Here is a 17209-nt window from a genome sequence, read left to right on the forward strand (position 1 = left end):
CTGGCGTGCTGCGATTCATGGGGTCGCAAAGAGTCGGACACGACTGAGCAACTAACACTTCACTACTTTACTCTAGTATGGTCTTCATTACGTCTGCAGTGACCCTATTTCCAAATAAGGTCACGCTGTGAGGTGTTGGGGGTCAGGACATAAACATCTCTTTTTAAGGGGGAATACCATCTCATCTATACATAGTGAATGAAATTTTGTATTTTTATTGAGGGGCCCAGTAATTCACAGGGACACTTAATTTCCAGGAGAATATCCCATGAGTTGTTCATATGTACCATAGACAGTTTTTTTAGTGTCTCCACCAGAATTCTCTGAGGGCTTTGCCTACAAGATGTAGAGGTATGTAGGATAGAGATGTTTCCCATGCAACTTAAGAGTACTGGAGAGAAAGCTTTCCCTTTGCTCCTCAATGCTAGGTTCAGTAGGGTGGAAAGGGGAAGAGAAAGAACATTTACTCTCCCAGTCTTTGATAGTCATGCAGATTGATTACTGAGCCAGGAATTTGAAGTGAGATTGTAATAAAGAAATGTAAAACAGAAAACAAGTGGAACGTGGCTCACAGGTCCCATAGCATCAAACCTCTGGTCTGTCTGGAGTAATGAGCCACTGTGCTCCCATCCCTCCTAAAAGAGAGTACATAAATTCTTCCTCCTGCTGTTAAAGTGGGAGTTACATGTATGGAATAAGTTCCTGGCTTTCGGAAGGTTGAGTCATGATGATTGGAGACCATGTGAAAGTGTGGAACTGAGTTTTTCCAGGTTATCCTGGTGTTACTGTCTATTCCAGAGAGTTCTTATTTCCCCCCACTTTCTGACCACCATAGCTTAGTGTTCACACTATCAGTTTCAAAGTCAAACTTTTGAATATTTAGTTTTGTTTTTATGTCTTACCAAAAGTCACTATCTTCATACTCTTCTGATTTTTTATTTTTTTTCCTGCTATATAGCCCTCTATCTCGATGCTTCTCAGTGGTCTAGAATTTTCATGTTCATCACACACATGCACTCTTTCAGGGACCTTGAGCACTAAGAAATACTAGGCAGATGTTTCTCATCTGTACCTTGGGTATAACAGTAGCTCTGGTCCTGTTGGAAGACTGGACAATGAATACACTGATGTCTCTTGGTCATTTTCTCTCCAGAGTCTCTGATCAAGAGAAAATGCATGTGGTTTTATCTTTAGAATTTGTTTTCTATAGGTCACGAAAACTCCCGAACCAACAGAAGTATGTCTTGCCGCACCCACCCCTGATCCCATGTGCCTCCTCTCCCAGCCCAGCCTCAGCCTTCACCTGCTGTGGCCTTCTCTCCATTTGCTTTCTGAACAGAATTCACTGGTCTGAAAAGCAGTAAAAGGGTTTTTCTGTCTCATCAGTAAGGGAACAGGATGCCAAATATGTTCTCAGATGCAGGACAGGATGACAATTTGCCTTTTCACATTTCTTGGTGAAGAGCCTAAATCCTTAAAGTAAACTTCATCTGAGCAATTTTACATGTCCCCAGAAATGAGGCCATGGAAGAGGTTCAGACCTAACAGTCTGACAGAACAGTGAAGCTTAGTTTTCGTTGAAACATTTGGTGGGACAGATAATCAGGCTGCATGTGGAAAGCTTACTTTAATGCCATTTATCAGGCCAGTTGACAGAGGCTACTACCCAGCAGCGTACCTGGCCATGCTGGCCATCAGCAGCGAGGGCTTGTTTATACCAAGTCAGGTGACATTTCATAATATGGCACCATGGAGCCAGCCAGCCAGCTCCTGTGGGTGTGATGCCAGAGAGTGGCAGGGGTAGAAAAGAAGGGACAAGGAGCCTGAGTCAGCATTCATTTTTCCCAGGCAGCTGCCAATAAACAAATGCATGCTTATTCTCCCTGAGGAGAGAGCAAGACGGCTGCCAACTGTGGCCTTGCTCTTCCCCTCCAGCTGGCCCTGGCTCTTGGTACTGGATGGGAAAGTAATTGCTTACCTGTCCCATCTCCAGTCTTTGTCACACTAGCAATGTGTAGGAGAGAACAAGGATGGCCACAGCTATGAAGTGGGGTTGAGTTAGTTGCTTATTTCTGTGATTTGGGGTGGGGAGGAGGTGGCATATAAGGCCTGCATCCATGGGCTACCACGCCCCATGGCCCTGTTTCGTCTTGTCTTGTGAGTGAGTGTTGCATGCTCAGTCATGTCCAATTCTTTGCAACCCCGTGAACTGTAGCCCACCAGGCTCCTCTGTTCATGGGATTATCCAGGCAAGAATGCAGGAGAGGGTTGCCATTTCCTTCTCTAGGAAATCTTCGCAGTCTAGGGATCGAACTCATGTTTCCTGCATTGCCGGTAGATTCTTTACCATCTAAGCCACCTAGGAGGCCCATCATCTTGTGATGTTCAGTTGCTTAGTTGTATCTGACTCTTTATGACCCCATGGACTGCAGCACTCCAGGGTTCCCTGTCCTTCACTGTCTCCCACATTTGCCCAGATTCATGTCCATTGAGTTGGTGATGCCATCAAGCCATCTCATCCTCTGTTGCCCCCTTCTCCTCCTGCCCTCAATCTCTCCCAGCATGAATGAGTCTTTTCCAACGCGTCTGCTCTTTACATCAGGTAACCAAAATATTGGCGCTTCAGCTTCAACATCACTTCTTCCAGTGAATATTCTAGAATTTCCATTGGGAAATACTCTTTTCCAAATTAGATTTACGTTTCTTGTAAAAATAAGGATTTCCAATGTAGGAGGTATGTGAATGGGTGAGAATTAAATGAGAATAAAAATTAAGCCTAGAGGTTCCTCAATCCAGCCAAAGTTCAGATTCCATACTATTTATATTTATGGTTTGGAGGAATCTGGAGGAAATGATTGGCTCAATCATCTGAGCTTAAAGCCCCTAGGACAGGTACATCAATTTCTGCATCTCCAGTGTAGGGCTCTGCCTGCTTTTCAACCTAGTCTTCAGGGTAAATGCAACAGTCATTAGGAAAGCACCTTGGTCCCTTTGGAAGCTGGTGACTTAGAGATTCGAAGGATCACGGTTAATGAGACAAGCTGACTCGTCATCAGTAACGCGTGTGCTACATGCCAGCCTCCTAATATCTGTAGTTTTGCCAAGTAGTGGAATTTGGTGAGTGTTGATATGAAGCATAAGCAAAAGATATGGCCAGTCTGATGACGCAAAAATAGAAATAATGTTTTTCCAGAATTTTGCTTTGGAGAGTCAGCTTGTCTCCTTTCTGTGTATTCTCCATTGTGTTGTTTGATCTCCCTGAGAGAGGCAGCCACGTACTCATTTATGCTCTACAGTTGAAATGCCCTCCCTGTGGATGTGGAGATTTGATATATCTCATTATCTTGAAAGTAACTATTACCCATGTATATGGATCCTTCATTTATTTGTTCATTTTTGATGGAGGAAGGGAAAGGCAGCAAATTTCACACGTACTTAATTTATGGGAAATGACCAAATTTTGATGTTCATGGGTGATAACACATGAGGCTCTATTTAACTAGACATGGGGCCTGTCCTCTGGCCTCTGTGATAAAACCGAGTTCTTGTGACTGAAATGGAGAGCTCAAATGTGAGGACTAAGCCAAAGAACAGAATACCCACCTTCCTATGCCTTAGGTTTCGGCATGTTTCGTGTTTAGCTAAGGTGTAAGTGTGGAAATGAATCTTTTTCAGACAGGGAGAGAGGGCTCCCTGGAAGAAGGCTTCTGTGATTCTCTTTATTTTGTAGCTGAGCCGAGCTCACGCAGCCAAGCATGCTTCCAACATTCATGGCCTATCCAGACCATTTATTTTTATTTTTATTTCTGGCCACATCTGCCAAGCCCAGGCAGAAAGCTGAAGATATATATGGATTTTATGTAGATGTGAAAATCCCACTGGACCTGGCAGGAATTCTTTCTCGGTCAGTCTGGCAAGACTTTCCTAGCCGAGCAGCCAGGGTGTGGTTTTTCCACTGGAGCAGATCTGTCTTCCCATTCCTGTCTTCATTCTTATTCAGAGGGGCAGGTTTTTCTTAAAATCCACATATGTAAGAAATAATGATCATTTGGATGCACAGGCTCAAGGTGCGGGCTTAGGCAGGGTGGGATATGGGCCTGCCTTCCCCTCTCTGGAAGGCATGGCGAGAGTTCCTTAGGCGAGGTGATAGCGCGCATGTGTGACAGGCCTTAATCCTAGCATGCGGCGGGGGTCTGGAAAGGCTTTGCCTTAAACTAGGCATGTCTAATAGGGTTTAATGCAACCTGTGAGTTTGCCCCTGCGCGAGGTCAGCTTGTAGGTCAGCGGAATGCTGCACAAATTGCATTCTCCTCCAGACTGTAATTATACCTCGGAGAAGGCCAGGGGCTGCCAAGTTCAGCTGACTTCAGATAGGACCAAGATAAACTAAGAGCTTGCTAATGCTTCTCAGAAAGTGATTTTTAAGGCTTTGGTATAAAGCATCTCTTGTTTGAAAAAAAAAAAAAAAAAGATGGTCTTGAAGTTTATGAAGGAGCTTTGTGTAGGGGATGGTGAGACCAGCCATTGTCTGCCTTCCCTGAGAGCAGAGAAAGGTTGTTTGAAATGGAAGCATGAAGAATTCAAGTCAGACACAAAGTGAAATGCTTTGGTGCCAAAAGTTACTTAATCCTAGAAAATGATTTTGAGGATTTATAACAAATCAAGCAATATGCACCTGAGGACAAAGAAGAATAAAGAACGGGTATTGGGAACAGTCACAGAATAGGAATAGGATGAAAATTTTAGATTGTGTTGACAGTTAGCTGAGGAAGGATTGTATTTTATTTGTTTGATGGAAAATGGCTATAAATATGTATGTGTTACAAGCCTTTAACAATAATTTCTTAAAGTATGAACTTTCCTCTAAAGTAAGTGTTAGTCACTCAGTTGTGTCCGACTCCTTGCAACCCCATGGGCTGTAGCCCACCAGATTCTTCTGTCCATGGAATTCTCCAGGCAAGAATACTGGAGTGGTTGCCATTTCTTTCTCCAGGGGCTCTTCCTGATCCAGGGATTGAACCCACGTCTCCTGCATTCCAGGCGGATGCTTTACCATCTGAGCCACCAGGGAAGTAAAAGTATTAGTCTCTCAGTTGTGTCTGACTCCTGTGACCCCATGGCTGGAGCCCACCAGGCTCCTCTTTCCATGGAATGCTTAAGGCAAGAGTACTGGAGTGGGCGCCCATTCCCTTTTCCAGGGGGTCTTCCCAACCCAGAGATCGAACCTGGCTTTCCTGCATTGCAAGCCGATTCTTTACTGTTTGAATCACCAGGGAATCCTGGGAAAGTAAGGTCCATCCTTAAATATCTGGGCCATTCCAAAGAAAGAGGATAAATCATTTGCAGTTTTCTTCAATGCCAACAGCTGAGTGATTCCAGAATCCACTTAAAGCAGAATATTCATTAGGTGAGCAAACTTTTATAAGTACTCATACTCTCTTATAAATGTTTTCTGAAGTATCTTGCTCAAACAGCCTGAAATGGGCATTTTATTCCAGGGACCCACTTGGAAGGAAGTTACAATGAGAGCTTCAAGGCGTAATTCTGCCTATTGGCTCCATATCCACATAGAAAACTATTAATCTGACATTCACGTTATGAAACTATGGACTAGTAAAGTCAGGATTCCTACCAGTATCCAAGAGTCAAATGTAGAAGACTGACCTAAAGGTCTTGAGCTTGAAAGCCCCCCTGTGGATGGTGCTCATGCCTAATGCAGAGCTTTCTCCTAGTGGCCACACAGAATGGAAGGAATCCTTTCTGTATAGGTAGATGAAGTTTAAGTTACAGTGTCATTTCTGCAGAACTTTTCATTTCTCAACTCTCCCTCATGGAGAGGTTTTCCACAGGTGAGACCCGGACTTTTGTTTCAGGAAAAAGGTAGCATAAATGCTTTTCAGTTTACCTGGAGGAAGACTATGTGCCAAACAGCCATTTCACTTAAAACCTCCACTTTCAAAGAGCTCTGGCCTTTTTTTAGGGATCATACACATAAGAACAATTAGAAATTCTTCATGTTAACTGATTCTTATAAATAGCTCCCTGATGTCAGAGTTATTTACGTGAATTTCTCTTTTAAACTCATCTTTGAACTCCCATTGGACAAGTATGTGTGTATATATGTATATGTGTGTGTTATATGCATAATGTATATCTGTTATTTTTAATTTTGTACCCCTGCAGTGCACCAACATAGGAGTTTGCATTTTGTGAGTGCTGCTGAATTGGACTGTGTCTCAGGGTAGGCGTGTGAAGGCAGGCCTAGAAATAGAAGGCTGGTCTCCTGATTTTTCTCTCAACAACTAGTCATTGGTGATGATGCCTGTCACTTTCTATAGCTAGCCAAGGGACCATGACAGCTTGGAAGGCTAAAGCTAAAAGCTAGAGGGAAGGACCGTTGTATTTATGGCTCAGGTTCTTAGTTTTCTTTGCATTTCTACTTAGATTGTGGAACTGCTGGGAACCTTTGACTTGGGCCAGACAACTTTAAAGGTTTAACAGGATAATAGCAGCCAGGATGCTTAAAGACAAATGCTTAATAATGGGTTAAATTTTTGAGTTAATAAATGATTTGACGTGTTATGGATTTTTTGTATTTAAAGTCATGTGGTAATTTTTTAAGTGTATTAAAAAGTAAAGTATATACGACTGAATAAAAGACTTGAATATCTGACAGCCTCAGGCAATTTAGGATGGTAAAAGTTTTCCAGATAACCATTATTATCGTCAGTTCATACTATTCAGTAAGGCAGATACGGAAAGTGTAGGTGACTGTGATTTCTTTCAAGCCCAAGACATATTAGAGAAGCTAGTGAATGGGGAAGAATACACAAGATTAGTTTATCTTCCTGTCATATCATCTTTCTCTTCAAAGAGGAACTTTGAAGTTGGCTTTAACCTGTGTAGAAGCTAGCTTATCAAGACAACATATAATAAAAGAAAAACGAACCATTTTCAGTTGGTGAAAGGTTCTACACACAAGGGATCTGGTTATTGGAAACTTGACCATGATTATAAAAAATATTTTGAAAGCAATGTAATAATCTTTGGTTGATAACTAATTGAACATCTTTTTTTAAAAAAAATCTCTGTTCTCTTTCTTTCCTTTGTTCTTTCCATCAGTTTTCTCAATCTTGTCTTTTATTCCATGTTTTCTTCTTACCTACTCTGCTGTGAAGGTAAATGCGTCAGGTAAGAGGTGAAAATCTGAGGAAGGAGTTAATGAGATTTGACCACAAATCAGAGACTGATCAAAAAGGAGAGCTGGGTGGCAGAACAAAGTGTCCTTCTCTTTCTTTGCCCCTTGCTTTACTGCCCTAGCAGTGAGGTGACCGCACTGACTTTACAGGGCTGTTGAGCATGAAGTATTGTTACTTTTCTGGAAATCCACGGGGGGCCACTAAAGGAATAAAAGTTTACAATATCGTGGTGCTCACTGCCCCCAATTCACAACTGTCCATTTAGATTGGCTCGTGGGCAGAAGCACATAAAACCTTAGTAGGGGTGCAGTAAAAGGTAAGTCCTTTCCCTCTTCTTCCCTTAGACAATGCCTCTTACCACCACCATCTCTGTGTAAGTCTTACTTCCTGCTATTCAGCCATGTTGTTATTTAAATTTCTTTGCATTGAACCAATCCAACTGATAGTCATTGGAAAACATAGCAAAAAGACCACAGAGACAATTCACAAGAACATATGACCAATAACAAACTGTTTCACCTTACTATTAAATCATTAAAAATGCAAAATAGTGAAAAAAAATTCTACCTATCCTATGGGTCAACATTTTTAAAACCAGTGTAGGCAGTGGTGTCACTCTCAAATACTTGGCAGCGGTGTAAATTGATAGTTCTTGTTGCAAACAATGTGAGAATATTTATCAAAATGCAGAATGGACATGGTTGAACAATTTCTGTAAGTCTGTCCTATAGAAATACAACCTCAAGTGACCTCAGGAATAATCTGAATAGATACTGAACTCTTAGACCAGACGTTTTAGCGGACTGAACTCTCAGTGAGTCTGTTTATTAAATCTAATGTGTCATTTTCCTCCATGTGTTTTATTTTTTAAGTCTTTTTGCATATTGCAGTTAAAGATATTTTAAAATATTGATCTATTCTACTCTCTGTGGGGTTTTTTAATCTCCTTTTTACTTGTGATATTTTTTTTCTTATAATTTGTTTGGTAGTGTCCTCTGCTTCCTAAATTGAGAGCATTACAAACCACAGGCACCCTTGATTTATTGGGCTTTGCAGATACAGCATTATTTACAAATTGCAGTATCGTAGCAACCCTGCATTTAGCAAGTCTGTCAGTGCCATTTTTTCCCATGGCATTGCTCATTTCATGTCTCTGTCAAATTTTGGTAATTCTCACAATGTTTCGAACTTCATTATTATTATCTGTCATGGTGACCTGAGACTGATGATCTTTGACATAACTCTTGTCGTTGTTTTGGGGCACTGTGAGCCATACCCCTTGAAGGTGGAGAGCTGAATCAGTGTTATGTGTGCTCGGAAACTGCTCCACCAGCCAGCCACTCCCACCATCTCTCCTCACCTCCTTAGGCCTCTCTATTCCTTAAGACACAGTATTGAAAGTGGGTCTGCTAAGAACCCCACCGTGTCCTCTAAGTGTTCAAGTGAAAGGAGGAGTCATACATCTCTCATTTTAAATCAGGAGCTGGAAATGATTAAGTGTAGTGACGAAGGCATGCTGAAAGCTTAGATATGCCCAAAGCCAAGACCTTTTGCGCCAGTTAGCCAAGTTACGAACGCAAAGGAAAAATTCTTGAAGGAAATTAAAAGTGCTACTCCAATGAACACACAGATGATAAGAAAGTGAAACGGTGAAAGTTTCAGTGGTCTAGATAGATCAGATCAGCTGCAACATTCCCTTAAGCCAAAGCCTGATCCAGAGCAGGGACCTAACTCGCATCAATTCTGTGAAGGCTGAGAGAAGAGAGGAAGCTGTAGGAGAAAAGTTTGAAGCTAGCAGGGGTTGGTTCATGAGGTTTAAGGAGAGAAGCCATCTCCATGACATGAAAGTGCAAGGTGAAGGAGCAAGTTATCTGGAAAACCTAGCTAAGATAATTTATAAAGGTGGCTATTCTAAAGGACAGATTTCTATTGTAGCTGAAACAGCCTTCTGCTGGAAGAAGATGCCATCTAGGACTTTCATAGCTTGAGAAGGAGAAGTCATAGCCTGACTTCAAAGCTTCAAAGGACAGCCTGACTCTTTTGTTAGGGGCTAATTCATCTGGTGACTTGAAGTTGAAGCCAGTGCTCATTCACCATTCCAAAATTCCTAGGGCCCTTAAGAATTGTGCTAATTCTATTCTTCCTGTGCTCTATAAATGGAACAACAAAGCCTGGATCACAGCACATCTGTTTACAACATGGTTAACTGAATATTTTAAGCCCATTGTTTGGACTGACTACTCAAGAAGAAGATTCCTTTCAAAATATTACTGCTCATGAACAATGTACCTGGTCACCTGCAAGCTCTGATGGAGATGTACAGTGAGATTCACTTTGTTTTCATGCCTGCTAACATAATATCCATTTTGCAACCTATACATCAAGGAGTCATTTCTCATTTCAAGTTTTATTCTTTAAGGAATACATTTTATGAGGCTATAGCTGCCATAGATAGTGATTCCTCTGATGGATCATGTCATAGTCAATTGAAAACCTTCTGCAAAGAATTCATCATTCTAGATGCCATTATGAACACTGGTGACTCATGGTAAAAGACTAAGATACCAACATGAGCAGGAGTTTGTAAGAAGGTGATTTCAACCCTCTTGGATGACTTTGAAGGATTCAGTTTGGACTTCAGTGGAGGAAATCACTGAAGATGTGGTGAAAATTGCAGGAGAGCTAGAATTAGAGATGGAGCCTAAAGATCTGATTGAATTGGTGCAACCTTATGATAAAACTTAACAGATGAGCAGTTGCTTCTTCTAAATGAGCAAAGAAAATGGTTTCTTGATATGGAATTACTCCTGGTGAAAATGCTGTGAAAATTGTTAAAATGGCAACAGAGGATTTAGAATATGACAGAAACTTAGTTGATAAAATAGCAGCATAGTTTTAGAGGATTGACTCAGTTTTGACAGAAGTTCTGCTCTGGGTAAAATGCTATCAAATAGCGTTGTATGCTACAGAGAAATTGTTTGTGAAAGAAAGAGTCAATTGACATGGCAGACTTTATTGTTGGCTTATTTTAAGAAGTTGCCGCAGCCACCCAACCTTCAGCAACCACCACCATCATCAGTCAGAAGCCATCAGTGTTGAGGCAAGACCCTCCACCAACAAAAATATTATCACTTGCTAAAGGGCTCAGATGATAGCATTTTTAGTAATAAGTTATTTTTAATTAAGGTGTGTGTGTGTGTGTATATATGTATATATATATGTATATGTATGTATGTATATATATATATATATATATATTGCTTTTCTAGGGCTTCCCTTGTGGCTCAGCTGGTAAAGAATCTGCCTGCAATGTGGGAAACCTGGGTTCAGACCCTGGGTTGGGAAGAACCCCTGGAGAAGGGAAAGGCTACCCACTCCAGTATTCTGGCCTGGAGAATTCCATGGACTGTATAGTCCGTGGGGTTGCCAAGAGTAGGACATGACTGAGCACCTTTCACTGCATACTGCTTTTCTGAGCACCTTTCACTGCATACTGCTTTTCTAGGCATAATACACTTGTACATTTAGTAGGCTACAGGGTAAATATAATTTTTGCATGCACTGAGAAGCAAAAAATTTGCACGACTCACTTTATTGCAGTGGTATGGAACCAAACCTGTAGAATTTCTGAGGTGTGCCTGTACAGTGTTTAAAACAGGATGGTACTGATATAAAGACAGAGACCAATAGAACAGAATAGAGAGCTCAGAAATGAACCCACCCATACATGGTCAAATGATCTTCAGCAAGAGTGCCAAGACTAATGGGGAAAGGATAATCTCTTCAACAAATGGTGCAGGGCAAACTGGACATCCAAATGCAAAAGAATGGACTTGCACCAGGATCTTTGAGCATAAACAAAATATCAGTTCAAAAGGGATTTAAGACTTAAATGCAAGGTATGAAACTATAAAATTCCTACAAGAAAATGTGAGGAAAGCTTCATAACATTGGTCTTGGAAGTCATTTCCTGTATATGACACCAAAGAACAGACAAAAAAAGAAAAAACAAGTGGGATGATATCAAATTAAGAAGCTTCTACACAGCAAAAGAAAAGAGTGAAAAGGCATTATGTGGAATGGGATATTAATATTTGCAAAACATATATCTGATAAGGGGTATAATATCCCAAAATAGGTGAGGCACTCCTACAACTCAGTTGAATAAAAACCTGATTTAAAAATGGGCAAAATCTTGTATAGATGTTTTTCCAAAGAAAGCATACAGATGGCCAACAGGTATGTGAAAAGATATTCAACATCACTAACATCAGGGAAATGCAAATCAAAACCACAATGATGTATCTCCTCACATCTAGTAGGATGGCTATTGTCAAAAACAAAAACATAGTAAGTATTGGTAAAGACGTCCAAAAATTAGAAAAATAGAAGTATCACATTATCCAGCAGTCCTATTTCTGGGTATTTATCCAAAAGAATTAAAAGCAAGATCTCAAAGAGATATTGCACTCCTCTTTTCATTGCAGTATTATTCAAAATAGCCAAGAAATAGAAATAAGTTACATGTTCATTGACCTATGTATTTATATATATGCACATACACATATGCAATAGGATATATATATATATCTGCACATATGTGTGTGTTGTTTTTGTTTAGTCACTCAGTTACGTTCGGCTCCTCTGTGACCCACGCACTGTAGCCTGCCAGGTTCCTCTGTCCATGGGATTTCCCAGGCAAGAATAGTGGAATGGGCTGCCACCTCCTTCTCCCACATATGCACATGTATACACACGCAAACACAATGGAATATTATCCAGCCTTAAGGAAATTCTATCACACACTACCAACGTATATGAACCTTGAGGACATTATTCTAAGTGAAATCAGTCGGTCACATAAAGACTAATACTGCGTGATTCTGCTTACATGAGGTATCTAAAGTAGTCAGACTTATAGAAGCAGAAAGCTGCATAGGGGCTGGGGAGAAGGTAACGGAGTAAAGCTGTTCAAGGGGTCTAAAGTATCCATCCTGTAGGATGAAAAACTTCTAGCCATCTGCTGTACAGCCACATGCATATAGTTAACAGTGCTTACTGTACATTTAAAATTGTGTTGATATGGAAGATTTTATGATTTTATTTCTCCTTTTTTTACTGTAATAAAAGAAAACCTTTTATTTTCAATTATGGTCTTTCAAACCATAATTTCAAAGACCAATTATGGTCTTTCAAGGTCTTTCAAACCTTTTAGTTATGAAAATGAAGAGGGCTTAGAGCATATATCCATTCTATGTCCATCTTGTTCCTACCATTTCAGCTGGTTTTGAGAAACATGGTTATTATTCCACAATCGAAGAGAGACTACATGGAAACATATATAGGTCCATTTTTAAAGGTCTAGTTAGAGATAGACAAATAATTTGACACAAATAAGGAAGAGAATACAAATGCTCTGACTTGCACACTGCTGACCCCTTTTTTAGGAAGTAGCACCCCGTTTCAAGAAATTTAATTTTTTTAGTCCAGCTAGCTGAAAGTAACAGACACTTTTCTTCCAAACAGCTGCTGTGCCTGGTTAATAGAATTGCGGGGGTAGTAACATTGTTTCCACAGGTCAGCCTGGTTGAACAATGAAGTGGGAATGAATTTGCTTGCTTTTGTTTATTTAAAAAATTTATATTTTATATTGGAATATAGTTAATTTACAGTGTTGTGTTGATTTCAGGTATACAGCAAAGTGATTCCATTATACATATACCCATTCTTTTTCAGACTCTCTCCCATGTAGGTTATTATAGAATATTAGGTGGAGTTCCCTGTGCTACATAGTAGGTCCTTGTTGGTTATCTGTTTTACATATAGTAGTATGCATATGTTAATTCCAACTCCTAATTTATCCTTCCCTACATCTTTCTCCTTTGGAAACCATAAGTTTGTTTCTGACAACTGTGAGTCTGATTCTGTTTTGTAAATAAATTTATATCTTTTGTTTAGATTCTACATATAAATGATGTATGATACTCTTCTTTCTCTGTCTTACTTTACTTAGTATGGTAATCTCTAGGTCCATCCATGTTGCTGAAAATGGCATTATTTCACTTTTTATGGCTGAGTAATATTCCATTGTATATATACACTATATCTTCTCAAACTGATCATCTGTTTATGGGCACTTGGATTGTTTCTGTATCTGGCAATTGTAAATAGTGGTGCAATGAACACGGGGGTGCATGATTCAAGTTAGAGTTTTTGTCTTTTCCTGATATAAGTCCAGAGATGGGATTACAGGATCATATAGTAACTGCTTTTTGGTTTTTTTTTTTTTTAAGAACTTTCACACTATTCTCCATCATGCCAGTACCAATTTACATTCCCATCAGCAGTATAGGAGGGTTCCCTTTTCTCCATGCCCTCTCCAGCATTTATTGTTAGTAGACTTTTTGGTGGTAGTTGCTTGTTTTTTATCCTGTGACAGAATCTCAATTTCAGTTTCAATCCTTCCCTCTCTGTTCTCTTGTGGTTGCTCTCTTGTCTTCTTTTAATTAACTATTAGAAAACCTTGAATTTGAATCTTGTTTTTCCTGTAGGAAGACCGTGTTATCCAGGGTTTTCAGAACCCTAACTGGATAGCATGGTGAATATTTGTCTGAAGACGTTTTTTTAACAACCAAATTGTCCTCTTGTCTTACGTTTGATTCCTGTGCCTGTCTCCTTGACATTGATGTGTATGCCACGACCAAGGCTGTATCTCAGTCACTATCGTGGACTTTTAAGGGTAAATCCAGTCCATTCTCAAAGCTTTTCTTCCTTTGAATTTGCTCTGCAGATAGTTTTATTTGCCTTTTTAGTTCTTCTCAACAGTATTAAATCATTAAGCTTTACAAAATTTATAAGATCAAGGACATGATATGTCTTGGTCACCTCTCTATCCGCCGAATCCAAAGCAGTGCCAGGCGCATAACAGGTGCATGGCAGATGTTTGTTAATAAATGAATACATGCCTGAATATGTACACAAAACTTTGGACTTTCTTAATTTTGTGTTGGACTTTAATGATGGTTTCACTTTAAATTTGTGTCCTCTAAGAAAAAGCCAGAAATTTCATTTTAAAAGAAGATGTTTGATTATATATAATCTCTTCTTCCTTTGCTTTTATATAAAAAAAAATGAAAATACCAAGTATCTTCTTTATTTCTTAAAAAATTTCTTAAAAACCAAGTATCTTTCTTTATTTCAGAAATTCTGTATCCTCCAAGAATCTTTCTCTAAGGCTAATGTTGAAATGATTAAACGCATTAAGCTGATCATCAGTTTTTACTTTTATCTTGATGAAAGCTTAATGCTTACAGTACTTTTGGCCTAACAGTATATGTAAGAGTAGCCATGCTGAGCAGGGGATGATACGGGGCTGGCAGTAATTGACTCAGCATTGATTGATAGATAGGTAGACAGTAGTCCTGGTTGGAACAAACTAATGTTATCCCTTATTGTTCAACCAGCAAGCAACTCAGCTAATTAGTACCAGTATAAATGTAGATGTTTATTACTAATTAATCTTATCTTCATTATATTTTTGATAAGTTTATATGCTTATAGGTGGGAGAGGAAGCATAGCTTTTTAGTTTATATTTCACCCAATAAAATGCATTAAAGACATATGATTTGATGATGTTTTATGTGATTTCATATTGATTTATGTAGCCCTGCCACAAGAAAGAAAATTTTTTCCCTTAGTAGTCACTGTGTGATATGTTCTTTGGAGCTGATTTGATTCACTAGATTTAGAGAGAAATGAAATTATAATGAGCTCTCCATGGAACATTCATAGAGGGTTGAAATAATTGTCAGTGAGGTATTTAGAGCTTCTAAAAAGATTATAAAAGTTTTTATATACATAAATAATATTACTGTTATAAAAGAGTACTTCTAAACAACTTCAAACTAAAACTGTATGTACAAAGTATTATTAATCATAGCACAACCACAGAGCAACCTAACCCTCTTGAATAGAGAAATTTTATTTAAATAATATCTATGTCAGGAACTATTTTAGGTGCTTTATGTATGTTATGTCATTTAATGTCTAGAATAAATACACAAACTCAGTACAGTCAAACCTACTCACGATGAAAAAGTTGAATTCCTAGAATTTAAGTCACTTTCCCAAGGTCATATGACTGGTCAGCAGTGGAGTCCAGATCACAGTGATCTTTCCCCTAAGCCACTCAGTGGATGGTCCGCAGCCAAGGAGGTTGGAGGCCATGAAGTGACTTACAAAGTCCAACATGGAAATAGGGCAGTGATAAGTGGAAAAGTTAGATTAAAAACTTGCATATGTGGTGCAGTTACACCTTAGTTAAAGTGTGTTTGAATAAAAAAGATCAGAGTAAATCAAATATTATGTAGGTTTACATGCTTGTACTAGATTGGTGGAATTTGGGGTGGTATTTTTTCTTTATTTTCTAGATATCTTTCAAGTTAAAGTTTTTTTTAATTTATTCATTTTAATTGGAGGCTAATTACTTTACAATATTATAGTGGTTTGTGCCATACATTGAAATGGAACAGCCATGGGTGTACATGTGTTCCCCATCCTGAACCCCCCTCCCACCTCTCTCCCCATCCCATCCCTCAGGGTCATCCCAGTGCACCATCCCTGAGCATCCTGTCTCATGCATCAAACCTGGACTGGCGATCTGTTTCACATACGATAAAATACATGTTTCAGTCCTGTTCTCTCAAATCATCCCACCCTTGCCTTTTCCCACAGAGCCCAAAAGTTTGTTCTTTACATCTGTGTCTCTTTTGCTGTCTCACATATAGGGTCATCGTTACCATCTTTCTAAATTCCATATATATGCGTTAATATACTGTATTGGTGTTTTTCTTTCTGATTTACTTTACTCTGTATAATCGGCTCCAGTTTCATCCACCTCATTAGAACTGATTCAAATGCATTCGTTTTAATAGCTGAGTAATGTTCCATTGTGTATATGTACCACAGCTTTCTTATCCATTCATCTGCTGATGGACATCTAGGTTGATTCCATGTCCTGGCTATTATAAACAGTGCTGCGATGAACATTGGGGTACATGTGTCTCTTTCCATTCTGGTTTCCTCAATGTGTATGCCCAGCAATGGGATTGCTGGGTCGTATGGCAGTTCTATTTGCAGTTTTTTTAAGGAATCTCTGTACTGTTCTCCATAGTGACTGTACGAGTTTGCATTCCCACCAACAGTGTAAGAGGGTTCCCTTTTCTCCACACCCTCTCCAGCATTTATTGTTTGTAGACTTTTTGATAGCAGCCATTCTGACTGTGTGAGATGGTACCTCATTGTGTTTTGATTTGCATTTCTCTGATAATGAGTGATGTTGAGCATCTTTTCATGTGTTTGTTAGCCATCTGTATGTCTTCTTTGGAGAAATGTCTGTTCTTTGCCCCATTTTTTGATTGGGTCATTTATTTTTCTGGAATTGAGCTGCAGGAGTTGCTTGTTTAATTTTGAGATTAATTCTTTGTCAGTTGCTTCATTTGCTACTATTTTCTCCCATTCTGAAGGCTGTCTCTTCATCTTGCTTATAGTTTCCTTCATTGTGCAAAACCTTTTAAGTTTAATTAGGTCCCATTTGTTTATTTTTGCTTTTATTTCCAGTATTCTGTGAGGTGGGTCATAGAGGATCCTGTTGTAATTTATGTCAAAGAGTATTTTGCTTATGTTTTCCTCTAGGAGTTTTATGGTTTCTGGTCTTAAATTTAGATCTTTAATCCATTTTTAGTTTATTTTTGTGTATGGTGTTATAAAGTGTTCCAGTTTCATTCTTTTACAAGTGGTTGACCAGTCTTCCCAGCACCACTTGTTAAAGAGATTGCCTTTTCTCCATTATATATTCTTGCCTCCTTTGTCAAGGATAAGGTCTCCATAGGTGTGTGGGTTTATCTCTGGGCTTTCTATTTTGTTTCATTGATCTATATTTCTGTCTTTATGCCGGTACCATACTGTTTTGATGACTGTGGCTTTGTAGTATAGTCTGAAGTCAGGCAAG

General features: G+C 39.3%; 1 protein-coding gene across 2 annotated transcripts in view; it reads left to right on the top strand.

Annotated features, from left to right (window-relative positions):
- FMN1 (formin 1) overlaps positions 1-17209 on the top strand; it is a 435744-nt gene that overhangs the window by 235299 nt on the left and 183236 nt on the right. The window lies entirely within an intron of this gene.

The sequence above is a fragment of the Ovis canadensis genome, chromosome 7 (assembly GCF_042477335.2).
Source record: "Ovis canadensis isolate MfBH-ARS-UI-01 breed Bighorn chromosome 7, ARS-UI_OviCan_v2, whole genome shotgun sequence".
NCBI lineage: Eukaryota > Metazoa > Chordata > Mammalia > Artiodactyla > Bovidae > Ovis > Ovis canadensis.